This window comes from Stegostoma tigrinum, chromosome 2 (assembly GCF_030684315.1).
Source record: "Stegostoma tigrinum isolate sSteTig4 chromosome 2, sSteTig4.hap1, whole genome shotgun sequence".
In the NCBI taxonomy this organism is placed as follows: Eukaryota; Metazoa; Chordata; class Chondrichthyes; order Orectolobiformes; family Stegostomatidae; genus Stegostoma; species Stegostoma tigrinum.
This window is the reverse complement of record NC_081355.1, coordinates 88,128,023-88,144,601: the sequence shown is the minus strand read 5'-3', so window position 1 is coordinate 88,144,601 and position 16,579 is coordinate 88,128,023. Positions and strand designations below refer to the sequence as shown.

The 16,579-nt window shown below is 40.6% G+C and overlaps 1 protein-coding gene across 1 annotated transcript in view; it reads left to right on the top strand.

Annotated features, from left to right (window-relative positions):
• The first annotated feature begins 3,275 nt into the window (after nucleotides 1–3,275).
• Nucleotides 3,276–16,579, top strand: part of poc1bl (POC1 centriolar protein homolog B (Chlamydomonas), like) — a 104,980-nt gene continuing 91,676 nt past the window's right edge. Inside the window, exon 1 of the mRNA XM_059655245.1 lies at nucleotides 3,276–3,389. The gene's annotated coding sequence lies outside the window, so the exon portion shown is untranslated. The remainder of the gene's footprint in view (nucleotides 3,390–16,579) is intronic.

Below are 16,579 nucleotides of genomic sequence, written 5' to 3'. Positions count from 1 at the left end.
CGTATCTGAAGGAGTGCTGGCATCTAGAAGCTGCTCGTTTTTTGGATTTAGAACAATTGACTGGAAAGGGGAAGTTGGCATCCCAGTTCTCTAACAAGGAGCTGAAGGCCTTGGTCAATGGGAAGGTGCAGAGGAGAGGACGACCAGCAGAAAAGGGCACAACACCAGATGATGCCAGCCTCATCAGAGTTCATTACCTGGTTCAATGCCATCTTGAGATTTTGGAGGACCCAGCTGCAGTGCCAGAAAGATGGTCAATGACCTTCTCTGCTTCGCCAGGGCAAGGGCCATAATTTTCTCTGTGCCACCTTGCATCCACTCAATTCCTGGCAAGACAACCACTTCCTTCCACATTTCTTGCTCTCATACCCACTCTGCTGCATGCAACACCTTCCCTCACTCACTCTCAAAATCCTCCCAACCTCTCATACCATTCATCCTGCATGCTCTTAAAACACTGCCTCCTCAATCCCTTCAAATGGCTCGACACCCTTCGGACACGTACACCTGCATGACCAGACTTGTGTCTTAATCACTCGCCCCTTTCTGTCATTCTAGGAGAAGATATCCCATAATAGGGCGGAGTGAGGCCGGACAGGTAGGAAGTCCTCATTTCCTTTGAGGTGAGAATCCTTTTCTTGGAAGGAGAAGAGCTGGATAATTCTGGAGGTGTTGCTGTGTCATCCTGTCCCACCAATTAGGTTAAGTACTGAGATAACAAGGTGTAGAGCTGGATGAACCAGGTTCAGGAATCCTGAACAAGTTATGAATGACAATGGCGATACAAATACGGGTAAGTACCTGGAAAATCACGGTGTCAGCTGTGTGAGATTAGCTCTGTATCACCCAGTGATAAACTGCCAGGCAGAGAGATTTCTTCAAACCCTGAAGCAGGCCTTAAAGGTCTCATTTCGGGAGCATTTACTAGCACAATAAATCAACAAGTTCCTCAGCAACACATCACATGTGACAACGCAGTGCTTGTCCTTAACCTTCAACCACTAGCTGAGAACAATGTTTGATTTACTGTGACTGGAAGAGATCAAAGAGATGGTGGCATGAAATCAAGAAGGACAGATGGCCAGAAAGGTGGGAACCTGAAGGTCAAGCGTATTCCAAGGAGGAGAAACCATGTTAGCCCGGAATTATACATTTGGGGGAAAATGGATCCTTGCAGTGGTGCTGGCTCAAACAGGACTGTTGTCTTATACAGTAAAGATTAAGGATGAACTGAAGTTGAGGAGACACATGGACCATCACCTCACTAGTAGGAGGATGTCCATCAGAATACTGAGCCAGTCCACTTGGGTCCGGGGTGTTGACCACGTCATGTGTCTCCGAGCCAGGAGTGGTCATAACCAGGGAGGAAACAACAGCAGGGCAATCATAGGGCAACATCATAGGGCAACAACAGCCAATCAACAAGGAATATATCTGTGGAACAACAGGAGTTTTTGCAACCCTGAGGCTATATTAGCATAGGTGTCCGAGATGAGAAGACAATCGTTTAGGAGCCGCCATCCCTCTGTGAGACTAATCATGTCGCTGTGGTCTATCGACAAAACGTCTGGTATAAGTGGGGTGTAGTCATTCTTGCATGGCTGCCGTGCAAGTGTCAATATTCCTGACTATGTTGGCTACAATGCCTGTTTAATCTTTATAATTGAAGTATATACATTTATTAATGGGAGCTTTTTTCTAAATAAAGGGTATTATTTATATAGTTGAGTATGCTGCCCCGCAAGAGGAGCGGAGCTTGGTCATGCAGAGGGACAGAGCTTGGGTCCAATCTAAAAGCGGCTGTGGAACTGTGAGCATTGTTAATAAAGTGTTCCTGATAAGATTTACCATTTATCTATTAGCTTATATGATTTCCTGGATCCGAAGGAAGCACCAACATGACAATAAGGTGACTATGTCTGGAAAGCTGGAGCAAGTACAGTTTACCCAGCCAGGGCATCATTGTACAGTTATAAAAAAATTCCTGATGTTTCTGGCCAGAATGTTAGGCAAGTGTTAACTGGCAACAGGGAGAAGAACCTAAGAGACACAAATTGCCCTCAAGTTACATGGGCAATTTGCTCACTTGACTTGTGAAAAAATAAAAGTCTTGCTGAAACGTGCAGCTATATACGATAAAGAGTTCACATGGCTAATAGAACAGAGGAGTGAGAGATGTACAATCTATAAAATATATCAAATGATGTCATCATATCCTATTGTAAGCCATTCATTGGTGTGCAACTAAACAAGGTAATTCCCAAGCATCTGAAGTGTCAGATAAATATTTTCAATCTACATTTTGCATTTATGTGATTTACTCCATCTACAAAAATATTTAGTAAAGATTAAAGGTTTACTGTAGCCTCATGGCAGTTGAAGATAGGTATTGAATTTGGGGCACAAGTGAAGTTCTGGACTGATAATAGAAGGCGATTTGCTGCAGCAAGTTCACTGATATAGGGAAATAAATACTTTGTGTCCATGAACACTACAGTTAAAAATTCCTTCAGCAAAGGACCGTGTGAGAGCAAAGGTACATTGATCAATAAAGTGCTGCATGAAATCTTAGATGATCAATCATACTGTAATTTACAATGGTGAGTTCCAAATGTTTGGAGAATATAGCTCCTTGCAGTTAGTCACTGGCAGAGTTCCCAAATTCCCTTCGGTACTTCAAGATAATCCTCCTGCTCTAGAAGATACTACAATTAATTCAGCCTTTTCCTGCGCACCTCATAGCTAATGCAGGGAAAGACTGCCTTCTATCAAGGAGAAATTTTCAAAGTCTCTGAGATATCATAGAACACTATTTGAAGCAGAATTTAACTTAGGAAATTTGGTATGTCACAAAAGAGAGGGTTATCGATAAAGAAAAGGCCGGGTAAAGTGACAGGTTGCATTGGTAACACATAACTTATCATACATGGCAATCAAACTTTTCAGGTTAATTCGTCATGATTGATCGCAAAATCTTGGACTGTGAATAATTGATGGAAGTAAATGAGGCAGCAGTATCTGAACTGCTCACATGTTTTATGCTGAAGGTGGTGAGGAACAGAATACAGGAGATCAAGTGCTGAGCAGTGAAAATGACAATGATTGTGATTTGCATGCCAGAGCTATCACAATCAAAGGCCATTGCCCAACTTGAATATTTACTCAACTTATCTTTTAAGGGCAGGTTGGCTGTTGTGACACAGACTCAGGGCCAGAGGATCCGGGTTCAAGTTCCGCCTGCCTTGGAGGTGTGTCTTATCACAAGCAGGTTGATTGATAAAACGTCTATTTGTGAATCAAGGAATGTGACGATTGTGGGACACACTGGAAAAGCTGCTTGCAAATTTTAAACGTCAGTTGAAGGTTCCGGATGGTATCCGAGCAGTGAGGTATGTGGGCTAGCAGAATATGCTCAAAGAGTGGGAAGTAATAAAGAGCAGGGCAGATGGATTGAGTGATGATTCCCTTCTCGGAAAACGGGCAATATGGCAAAATTGCAGCAATTGTCCCAATTGACAGAAAAGTAAAAGGGGAGGTTGCAACATGAAGAGATCACACAATTAAAGGGAGCTTCGGGCCACAGTGGTAATGTCACTGGACTAGTATTCCAGACAAATGTGTTCTGTGGCTGTGGGTTTGAATCTCACAATGGCATGTGATAATGTAACGATTCAGCAACATCTGGAATTAAAATGCAGGGTCTAATGTTGACCATGTATCCCTTGTTGCTTTCATAAAAACCCATTTAGTTCATTGATGTCCTTTAAGGAAGGAAATCTGCTGTCCTTAACTGGCCTAGCCTACAAGTGACTCTCGACCCATTATCATGTGGCTGACTCTTAATTTTCTTCTGAAATAACTTACAGACCCAATTTGTTCGTGTGCAATAAATGTTGCCCTTGTCAGTGATATCCATATCCTATTAAAAAAATTGAGGAAATAAATAAAGGCCACAGTGCAATCTTGAAACTGAACTCAAAATAAAAAATCTCATGTTCATCCAGGCTCCATGCTCTGTTTACATCACCCAATATCTTTCTGCCTCTCCTTGAGGGTCTTTTTGAAAGAATTACTTTTTTGCTTTATCTATTCATCACCACTTCTTTGGTTCACTATTTGTTTCCTGTTCCCGTATCTTTTTGGAAAGAAATTTGGGACATTTTGTTTAGGTGTAGGAATCTCCGGATACAATGCATTATCCTCCTACACTTCCACCATCTACAATCCGACCCCACCACTAAAGACATTTTTCTGCCTTCCGGAGAGACCACTCTCTCCGTGACTCCCCTGTCCGCTCCACACTCCCCTCCAATCCCACCAGATCCGGCACCTTCCCCTGCAACCACAGAAAGTGCTACACCTGCCCCCACACTTCCTCCCTTACCCCCATCCCAGGCCCAAAGATGACTTTCCACATCAAGCAGATGTTCACCTGCACATCCGCCAATGTGGTATGCTGCATCCGCTGTACCCGGTGTGGCTCCCTCTACATTGGGGAAACCAAGCGGAGGCTAGGGGACCACTATGCAGAACACCTACACTCGGTTCGCAACAAACAACTGCACGTCCCAGTCGCGAACCATCTCAAATCCCCCTCCCATTCCTTAGACGACATGTCCATCCTGGGCCTCCTGCAGTGCCATAATGATGCTACCCGTAGGTTGCAGGAACAGCAACTCATATTCCGCTTGGGAACCCTGCAGCCCAATGGTATAAATGTGGATTTCACCAGCTTCAAAATCTCCCCTCCCCCCCCACTGCATCCCAAAACCAGCCCAGCTCGTCCCCGTCTGCCTAACCTGTTCTTCCTCTCACCTATCCCCTCCTCTCACCTCAAGCTGCACCCCCATTTCCTACCTACTAACTTCATCCTGCCCCCTTGACCTGTCCGTCCTCCCCAGATTGACCTATCCCCTCCCTACCTCCCCACCCATACTTTCCTCTGCACCTATCTTCTCCTCTATCCATCATCAGTCTGCCTCCCCCTCTCTCCCTGTTTATTTCAGAATCCTCTTCCCATTCCCCCTTTTCTGATGAAGGGTCTAGGCCCGAAACGTCAGCTTTCCTGGTCCTAAGGTGCTGCTTGGCCTGCTGTGTTCATCTAGCCCCACACTTTGTTATCTGGGATATTTTGTTTTCTGTGCTCTGTGTCTAAATGCACGATGTCATTTATGTTCATATACTGAAGCAGACAGAATGAATACTTTGGTTCCTGTGTAATTTTGTCTGCTACCGTGCAAAAGATACAATAAAAAGTATTCTTTTCTGTTGCCATATTCCTTCAATCTACAATGAATATAGAATGTCTATCAGTATCCTGAAGATAAATTGGTCGGCTATATGTAACTAATGCAGACTGATTAAAAAAAATCCATCCTAATATTAAATAATGATGAATGGTTTGTGATGCACACATTGATTTATTGTCCACAAACTGCACAAACTTGTCGCCTGATAATCATTTTTGTATATCTCATCCTTGACTGTATCTACTCATTGGAAGGCTCAGCCTTCCATTATGATGTTTCCAGAGAAAATAACATAACATTTCTCATTTAGCTCTTTGGCCCACTTTAAATTTTGATTAAATCTCAATTTTAATGGGTCAGATGTTGCTGTATGGGACATGCCAGTGCACCATGCCATCAGAGCTGCTGCTTATGACAAAAGTTGTTGCCACTGCTCTCTTCAAGTGTCGAATACTACAGGGGTTGCTTGGTCTCGTGTGGAACAGGAAAATCACTTCTTGATCTAACATGAAGAGTAATTGCAGTTATCAAGATATAGTATATTGCATGTTAACAATTACAGAAAATTTTGTTCTAACTGGCATCTTATGAACTGGCACTCTTGAGAAACCAGCCAAAATTATATAGCTCAAATACTGTCACGGTGTGGAACTGGAGGAACACGGCAGGTCATGCAACATCAGAGGAGCAGGAAAGTCACTGTTTTGGGTTGGGACCCTTCACCAGAACTGAGAGGGAGGAGGGGTGGGTCTGGGGAAAGGTAGGTGGGCTAGTGAAAGGTGATGCAGGTATAGGGTGGTGGGGATTGGTCAGTGTAAAGGGTGGGCGGATAGGTGGGGAAGAAGATAGACAGGATGTGTTAGGTCAAGGAGGTAGGGATGAGGTGAAACAGGTCTGGTAGCTTCTGTGGAGAGAGACAAAGAGTTAACATTTTGATTCTGATATGACTTCTTTCGAGTTGGTAAAGTCTGGAAAATGGTGGCTATTTTTTTACCTGATGACTAATTAGGAGGAAGAGCGAGTATAACAGATGGTGATAATGCCCGCAGCAAAAGACAAAGGGATACTGGTTGTAAAGGAGCTAATGAGTTTGGTGTAAAACTGGTGTAATTATTTAGTGTGAAAAGAAGAAAATTGGTCAGTTCTGTTGAGAGTAAAACCAAAAAGATACAATCAAGATATGGCCAGTGTAGGACATGGCAGAGAGGATGTAAACAAATGGGGACAGTGAGCGTGACCTGAGGTTGTTGAACTTATTGTTGAGTCCGAAGGTTAGCATTGAGCTTTGTTGGAATTCTGAAGCAGGCTTAGGATAGAAATGTTAACATGAGAGTGTGGTGGTTGAAATGGTAAACAACTGAAAGATCAGAGTCATTTTGATGCCCCAGCCCTTGTTTGGCCCTACCAATTTAAAGGACATGGCAATGTGAGCAGTGAATACTGTAGACTAGCTTCAAAGAAGTACAAGTCTACTTCTCGTTCTGTCTTTGTACTTTCTAATCCATACCCCTTCCATGGCACTTTCCCATACAATTGTGGAAGATGTAAGACTTGCTCTTTTACTCCGTTCCTGTTCACAGTCCAAGACTCAAAACACACCTTCCAGGTAAAGCAGTATTTTATGTATGCTTCTTGTTCTCTTTCATCAAATTGAGTTACTAGCTATTTTTCCACCCTTGTGAGGTTTGGTTGAAGATGACCAACCATTCAGGTGGCCACAATGGGACTAATAATGTTGGTGGATTCCTCCAACCTTCAGTCCAGTTTACTGCATGTGTCTGACAAACCTGCCTGCTCATCCTGCTACTGTCTGTGCTTTTGAGCAAAATTATGCATAGCTGACCCTCACTGGGACTTCTGCTTAGGACTGAACAGGTTCCTGGTATTTGGCAGTGCTCCCAATGTCAGAAACATGGACAGTTCTTTCATTATGAGCTATGGGACGTGTTAATGATGTGCTTACCAGAATGTAGTTTCAAATCTAATCTGGAAAGAAAACCCACAAAGCAAAGTGTTTTTGACCAGTGGAAGATGCAGGATAAAGATGTTCTGATCTGAGGGATCGGTAGCTTCTTCCTCAAAGGTGGAGATAGTGCTGATTGCTGGAGCTCTGGTCTCTCCCAGACAGAGGCTGTCTGAGTACTACTGGTGCCTACAGTAGAGGACAGAGAGAATTAGTTGTCCAATTGGGGTAGAAGCTTGGTCATGTTAAAAATATGTCAGAGAGGAACACAGCATTGCACAATGAGCCTTACTTGGTTACGCAACACAAAGCAGCTCACTTTGTGAGGAGGCAGCAAACAAGTAAGAGTGAGCTCTTCAAAGGACACTAGGAAAGTCATAGAATGGAGATGTTGGCTTATCTAAGATGAAGACAAGTGAGGGATGACTGCATGAGCATTGGGAGGTTGAGGAGTGCTGAAGCGTTGGATTAGAGATTTGTCAGTGCAAAGTACTTAAGAGGATAGAGTTGAAAGGACAGATGATTCCTCCAGATGCTCTGGTTTCCCTCCGCAGTCCAAAGGTGTGCAGGTTAGGTAGATTGCCCATGCTAAATTGTCTGTAGTGACCAGGAATGTGCAGGCCAGGTGAGGTAGGCATGGTAAATGTGGGGTTACAGGGATAGGTTAGGGGGCTGGGTCAGGGTGGGATGCTCTTCAGAGGGTTGATGGCAGACCCGATGGACTGAATGGCCTCTTTATGTGCTGTAGGGATTCTACAGTAATGGAGGTGAGGATTCTAATGTGGTTTAAGAGATACAAATAAACAAAGGACAAAAAAAAAGCTAACAGAAATGGGTTCAGGTTCAGAGTGGCAGCCAACAGGTACATGTAAATGGATACAAAGAAAACTCACCTAACAACAGATTATGAACCACTTACTAAAATACATTCACGCTGACAGAAAATGGTGAAAAAAGGAGCCAATAGAACAGAGAAATACAATAGTGAGCAATGTTAAAGTCAAAGTTTCAGTGGTGGGATCAAGTTGATGTGGATTGGTAGAGGCTTCGATTCAGCATCCACCAGCTGTTATCCCAAGAGCAAAGGCAAGCGTAGTTAGAGAGTGAACTTCAGAAACTACTTGAAAGCTGAAGTATTAGAAGAATGACAGATTGAGATTGGAAACAAAATTTCTAGGAGGTGTGCAGAATTGTTTGCGGTTAGAAAAAAAAGGTGGTTCACTTGGAGGTCACCATAAGATCCAGGAGTGAATCCAGATGTGTAAGTCTCAAACCGGGAACCAGACTATAACCGAGGCTGAAAAGCCGATAAGCAAATCTCATGCTTGGAATCAAAGAGCAGCGATATGGAAAGGGCTGTGAACTGATCCAAGTCAGTTTAAAAAAAAGAGCAACCGTTCCAGAATTACAAACATGTAACCAAGTAGAATGATGGTGACCTCTGAAATGTAAACTACATTACAAACGTCGGGTTATTTTTCAACTTGAAGGCTAAAATCAAGTTATTTGCCGTGTAAATAAAACAGTGCAGGATGAGAAACTGAAAGCTCTTGTAACTGAAAATGCTAAGAACATCTGGCTTACCTCATAAGACATGTGTTTGTTACTAATGTAACCATAACAACAAACTAACATTAGACAGTCAGCTGGATTAATATTTAAAAAATACAACTACTATCTTTATTTCTTAATGTGTTGTCATGCAAGCATTTTTAATCAAAAAAATTACAGCATTGTTTTCTTCTTTGAAATATTGGCATTTTTGGCTCTGTTCTCTTGAGTGGTTCCTTTGCCCAGAGATAAATGGTTTCACAACCAACAGATCAGATCAAAGGTCTAGAAATATTCCTATCCTGAATGATAGAGGAACCCAGTATATTAGAACAAAAACATCTTCAGTCAGAAATGCCAAATGGATGATGTATCTCAGCCTCCTCCTGAAATCTCCAACATAATAAAAGTCAGTCTTTGGAAATTTGATCTGCTGCATGTAATGTAAAGAAATGGCGGAAAGCACTGGATATAGCAAAGGCTGTGGACCCCAGTAACATCCTGGCAGTAGCACTGGATACTTATGCTCCAGAACTAACTATACCACCAGCTAAGCTTCTTTTAGTACAGTTACAACACTGGAATTCATCTGATGATGTGAAAGTAGCCCAGCAGGATTATTCCAAGTGTCAGCTAGCTCTGGTGTTTCTTCCTCGGCCATTTGTGGAAATGTGCCTGTGATATGCTCACCAGATTGTGTTCCTGAGTCCAGTCTAGACAGATTACCTCCTGTGGTGAATGTCACTGAGCTGATGGAGTGTGCACAACAAGTTGTTTGGGTCTGGAATGCAATAGAATATACTGCATAGAAATGTTTTGGTGGCAAGTTCAACTGAGACGTTCAAGAGAACGTTGCAACAATACTTAAATAGAAACAATATATAGGCTTCTACCAGATACTGGAACCTTGTTGTGTACAAATAGACTGCTATATTTCCTAATTACCCCAGTGACCACACTTTAAAGTCATTCATTAGCTGTACAAATTAATTTGGAATGTAGGGAGGATATGGGAACAAATGCAAATATTTCTTTATTAAAAACTGAGAATACTGGAGAAACTCAGCAGGTTTGACAAAGACTCACAGCAGGTTCAAAATGTTAACTCTGCTTTTCTTTCCACAGGTGCTGCCAGAGTTTCTGTTGAGTTTCTCTAGCATCCTCTGTGTCAGTTTCAGACTTCCAGCAGTTGTACTGTTTTACCTTTAGACACGCATTTTTAAAATTTTGCGTTCAAATGCTATTCACTTCATTGTTTTTTGTGGGGTCCTGCCTCCTTGTGTTTATATAACTGTATCTGCAGTCGTTATAATTGTTATAATTTAATACACATGGAAGAACGGTTCAGAGAAATTCCTTTGTATGAAATGCTGGGCAATATTTCTGGGAGACGATGATGAGGTGTTACATAGAGGTAAGCCTTTTTTTAATCAACCTGTTCAGAGATGTTACTACACACCTCTGGAGCAGCTGCGACTTAACCCCACCTCTGTCTGGCTCTGAGGGAAGGACACCACCACTGTGCCATAAGAACTTTAAACATAAGTTTGTTCTGTACAAGTACTAAGGTGTTTCAGCTGCTCATTGCCATCTTCTCCAATGAGGAATGGACCACAAATGCTGACCCAATTAGTGATGCCTACATTCCATGAATGAAATTGGAAAAAGCAAGTTTCCAGAGCATACCTTATTGACATTTGCACAAAGAAAAGCTTTCTGAAATCTGCAATTAAAATGCCATTGGAAATATCATGAAATGGAACGAAGTACAGCCTCAATTTAATTTATTTGACAATCCTTTGTACCACACTGTTAGGTAAAAAGAGCTTTTTGTGTTATGGCCTTGACTGTTTTCTACAGTCACGTTCCCATTTTCATACATGTGCTCTTTTCCCAAAGGCTGTTTACTACTGTTGGATCTTGAAACATTTCCTTGGCAATTGTTTTTCAGTGGGAGTTTGTTATTACCTTCCACTGTCAGAGTAAGGAAATGGAAACAGGTCCCATGTCGTCCTCAAATGGTGCAGGAATCAAATTGTTGAAATTCTAAATCATACACTTGTAATCTAAGTTAACTGGCTCATAAGGATCTGTACACTGGTACTAAATTTAAAAAATTTAAAAAGCTCTTCAATTCACTGGGACAGTTCTTATTACAGACATGTATCACGACTCCTTCTTCACTTCAGCTGATGTATCAGCCTAGTGAACCTTTTCTGAATTGCTTTTAATGCGAGTCTATTTTTCCTTAAGTAAGGAGACTGAAACTGTATGGAGTGCACCATGTGTGATCTCACCAATGTCATAGACAAATTTTGCTTCTTGTATACTTCATCCCTCCTACAACAAACATCCATTTGGCTTCCTAATTACCTTCTGCAAAGGCATGCTAACTTTTACTGTGGACACCCAGAACTCCTCGTACCACAAAATTCAACAAAATCTCCTCATTTCAATGATCTTCCACTTTTTTATTTCCAATGACATTCTACAAATTCAATTATGCAAAAATGAAAATGACCTATTTATCAATTGAAATGTGCCACTGCAGAATTAGTAAAAAGCTTTTTTACAGAAAGCTAAATATTGTTGTACTGATTTGTGATGCTAAAGTAACTAAAGCTGCTCTACAGCAAAGCAGCAAATTGTGGTTTAAAGAATGATTGCCATTATTACTACAAAATGTTTAATCTTAGGTTTAACGAGATAGCTAAATAAGGCCAGAAATAGAGTTTGGTATTAAAATCATTTTGGTGTTGCTTATTCTAGCACAAAAATTACATTATTAGTTTTTAAGAATATAAGGAATAAATGGCCATCAAGCCTGCTCTTTTGTGCAACATTTACAATCAATTTTAGCACTGGAGTTAATCACCTCACAAATCAACCCTGATTTTCCATGCTGATGTCTCAATTCATTCCCACTCCACTCCTTCAATGAACAGCATAGAATTAAATGTTGCATTTTTTAGGCTAAGAACGAGTTGCATCAAATGTTTTGGAGGGATTCTCACTGCAAGGCTGCATGAGATTTATCATAAAACCAGAAGAAGTTTGCCTCATTAATGACTTTTCCCACCCCTTGCGTTAACCTCCCATCTGAGTCTAGACCCATCTTACCATGCACCATTCCTGCAACAACTCATTGCTCAGTGGATATCCACTGAAAGACCAGCATCCTTTGCTGTCACCCCATCTTTACAGGGCTGCTGTGTACCTGGACAAACATTGGCAATCTGGCATTGCCCTAACCAGCAACATAATGGCACATATCCACAAAGCTACAATGCTCACTGCACATTGCTGGCATAGCTGACACTCCTTCACACATCCAACTCTATTCTGTCATCATAGTTGCTGTTTAACCACCGTGCTACAGAGTTTGTCTTCCCTTAGCTGCATTGCATCTAAACAACTGCTATCAATTCCCTTGAGAAAGTAGTGGTGAACTAACTACAACTCAATGACTTAACATGTCATTTCAGTGCAACCAGATTGGTATATAGGCTGGACCAAGTAATAACAGCAGGCAACCTTCTCTAAAGGTCATTGGTGAACTAATTCCTGTACAAACCAATAAAGTTTTCTTTGTCTCTATTATTGAGACTAATTTTTAATTTCAGTTTTATTAATGCAATTAAATTTAAATGTTAATTTCTCAGCTACCATGTAGAAATTTTAGTTCATATTTTCGAGATGATTAGTCTGGGCTGCTTGACTTCTGGGTTCCATATCATTGCCACTACCATTATCTTGATGTGAAATATAACCAGTATCAATGAAATCAATATGCAATTCTTCGAAAGTAGGTTTGTGATTTTAAACTGTCAGCAATTAACATCAACATTGACTAACAGAGTCAGGAGAACCACTTCAAAAGGATTTTGTAATCCAATTATCCAATAAAACAATTTAAGACTTTTTAAAAATTCATTCACAAGATGTGCGCATCACTCACTAGGCCAGCATTCATTGCCCATCCCTAATTGCTTTGAGGTCAGTTGAAAGTCAGTGACATTGCTGTTGGTCTGGAGTCAAATATCAGCCATCCCAGGTAAGGATGACCATTTCCTTCACTAAAGAACATCAGTGAACCGGATGAATTTTCCTGACAATTGACAACAGCTTCATGGTCATCACTAAACTCTAAATTCCAGATTTTAATTGAATGCATATTCCACCATCTGCCATGGTGTGTCTTAAACCCAGATCCCCAGATTATTATCTGGGTCTCTGGATTATTATTCTAACTATAATACTACTGGTCCATTGCCTCATTTGCTGTATATTGTGTGTTATATCAAATGGTGGTGACAATCTGCTAACCAGAATATTTTGTTTCTGACAGTGTGTTCCACTTTACTTGAAAAAAGCAAATTTCTCCAAAATTAAGCTGTTTTTATTTAATCCAAATTGATATGTTCCAAAACTCAGGAAGCAAAAAAAACCATCAGATCTCTGTAGATTTTGTCTGTGCTCTGACTCCTGCTTTGCTTATGCTCTGTCACTTGTCATTTCCAAATGTAACACCCACATATTTAGTAGACCTTTGGCTCATGGCTAAACTCCTGAAATCTTTCCTTTTACACCAGAGTCAAGCTACTCATTTCAATTGCTCATCTTGACAGATCTATTGAGATGAAAGCTGAACAGATTTAGATGTTGCTTATCACCAAACTTGCTAAAAATGAGTATTACCCTCATTAGTCATCGGGTAGTGCTGTCAGTTGTCGACACCTCTCAACTGTTCTGTGGAAACTGTTAACTACCAACCAAACCAATTTCTTGAGTTAGCGTCCATTGTGTCATTACATTCCCCACAAAAATATCAGTGGCAATCAGACTGCTATGCTCCTGAACACTGGCCCTGCTTTTTCAGTGCTTCGTTGAATCAGTATTACAGGGCAAAATATGTCATCATTTGGAAGCACACAGAGAAAAAAGGAACAGAAGTTTAAAAAATATGAACTATTTTTCTTGTCAAAATACAGAATAGCAATAAACAGGTCTTCTTCAGAGTGGAAGATGGTGACCAGTGGGGAATTGTAAGGAATCAGTGCTTGGGCTCCGCTATTCACAACATCTATCACCAATATGAGTGAGAGAATGAGATGCAATTTTGCCAAGTTTGCTGATAACACAAAACTAGGTGGGATTATGAATGGTGAGGTGGATATAAAGAGGTTTTGAACTGATGTAAACAGATTGAATGAGTAGGCAAATGAGTGGAAAATACACATGGGATAATTTTGAAGTTATTCATTTTCGGAGAAAAGCAGAAGAGTGGAGTATTATTCAAATGGTGATGGACTGGGAAATGTTGATGTGCAAAGGAGCCTGAATGTCTTCACACACAAATCACTGAATGCGAGCAGACTGTTGCAGCGAGTTAGAAAACAATGAGATGCGTGTATCTTGGCCTTTATTTTAAGAGGATTTGAGTACAGAAGTATAGGCATCTTACTGTGGCAGTACACGGCCTTGGTGAGATAACACCATGTATTTTGTGTGAAATTTCTAACTCCTTATCTAAGAAACAATCTACTTGCCATTGGAAAGAATGCAGCAAACATTGACTAGACTGATTTCTGGATGGCCGGATTGTCTTATGAGGGGGGATTGACGAGTTCTGTATTTACTGCCATTTAGAAGAATAGAAGAAGAGTGCAAATCTCATTGAAAACATAAGATTCTGACAGAGCTGAAGACACTGGGTACCAGAATGATGTTTACCCTGTCTGGGGTCCTAGTCTCAGGATAGTTCATTAAGGACTGAAGTGAAGAGAAATTTCTTCACTTAGTGGGTGGTGAACCTGTAGAATTCTCTACCACTGAAGAATGTAATGGTCAAGTCTATATGAATATATCTAAGCTTAAAAAATGAAACAAGAATTGGTAAAAGATCTTTCACCTTTAAAATGGATCATATTACAAATCATGAAATAAATAGAGACAAAATAAAAAGGGAAAACAATGTTTATGCATTTGAAAAATCAGTGTATGATTTGCATGTAAAACTGGTGCTACTTCCACTCAGTCATTCAACATTGCAGCCTTACTCCTGTCTAGCAGTTAACAGTGACATATTCATAAATCATATGAGCTTTTATTTACATGGGCTCTGATCTCAAATAACTTTTTGGAGAGGGAAAGCTGAACTCAGATAATTTTAAAAGAATTAAAAGCCATATAATGAATTGCAATGGTGATATGATTGAGTTATCTTTCAGCAGAATATTGCAGCTTAATTTTTTTTATTAGCTAAAGTCTTTAAAATATTAATGAGCTGTCAACTGCTAGTTTTTTCCTAGTGCTGATTCGAAGGAGCTGCTGTACTGATGACTTAAGTCAATGTAAGATTATTGCATTCTTGGCCACTTGCTGCTGAGCCCTTCCTTGATTTGATTACATGGAGGAAAGATACTGCCCATGACAAGACTTTTTTGATGTTGAATGTTGTCTCTATCTTGAAAGCTTAATTGAAATGCTGCTCACTGTTTACTTGTGTTAGGTGAATTTTACTGTTTGATAAACGACTTTGCAGGAGAGGGCAAAAGCTATTTTTTTCCATCTTGTTCTTGGAATATTGAAAGTGAGCTTTGCTAAATGGCTCATCAGACAGCAAACAGGTCTGCAGATTTATTTTGTGCGTGCATGTATGAATATGCAAACTGGAAAAGAAATGAAGATTATTCATGGTTGGGCAAGCAATACACAAAAGCTAATAATAATGCCAGCTGTGTTTGGATTCAAATGTTGGATAGCTTAATAGAACATTAAAATTATATTCAGAAGTGTCAAGTTTGAATGCATGCATTCAACTGGACTTTGTCCATTGGATAGCTTCTGCCAATGCTTGGTAGAATTGTTGGATTAAACATTTACATGAACCTGCAAGACTTCATCTTGGTGTGGGAGTAGTGCAGATTTCTATCAGGACCTCATGTACAAACATCCTGTTGACAAAAGCTGGGTCATTATTAACATTGGCATAGATTCTTCTTTCTACCTGAGTGTGGAAGTGAATATTGTTTTGGCAGGAAGTTGTAGTTTGTTGGTGTTGAATTAGTAGTATTTCATTCCGCCTTTTGATTTCAAATTGGCAAAGAATATTTAGTCAATGCTTTACATTTTTTAAGAAAGTATCGAAGATCCGTAAGCTTTGCATGTGCAACTAGGGGAGATTACATCCTGAGTGAGGGACAGTCTGAGTGGGAGTGAGTTTCTGGGAATTTGGAGCACTGTGGGATTTTGGAGCAGAAGTGAAGAGATGCTTTTTGCTTCCTTTCGTTCATACAAATTTTTTTTGTGTTTTAGGGTTTGTAAGGTGATATTTTCAGCTTCAGCTGAGCAGAGAGAATGGAGTTCCAGATTAACAATTGCAGCTTCAGGTGTCTGCTGACTGGGAAAACAAATCATGCAGGGACATCACAGGCAAATGCTGTGTTGATTGTTTGTGATTTTAAAAAGTATTTGTTTTGGAAGAAGAGATTAATTTAGAAACAGGGAGCCAAAGGCCTAGTGGTATTATTAATAGACTGCTAATCCAGAGACCCAGATAACATTCTGGGGATCTGGGTTTGAACCTCAATGCGGCAGATGGTAGAATTTGAATTCAATAAAAATATCTGGAGTTAAGAATCTACTGATGACCATGATATTGTTGTCGACTGTAGGAAAAACCCATCTGACTAACTAATGTCCTTCAGAGAAGGAAATCTGCCACGCTCTCCTGATCTGGCCTACATGTGATTCCAGACACAGAGCAATGTGTTTGACTCTCAGCTGACCCTGAAGTGGCTTGGCAAGCCACTCA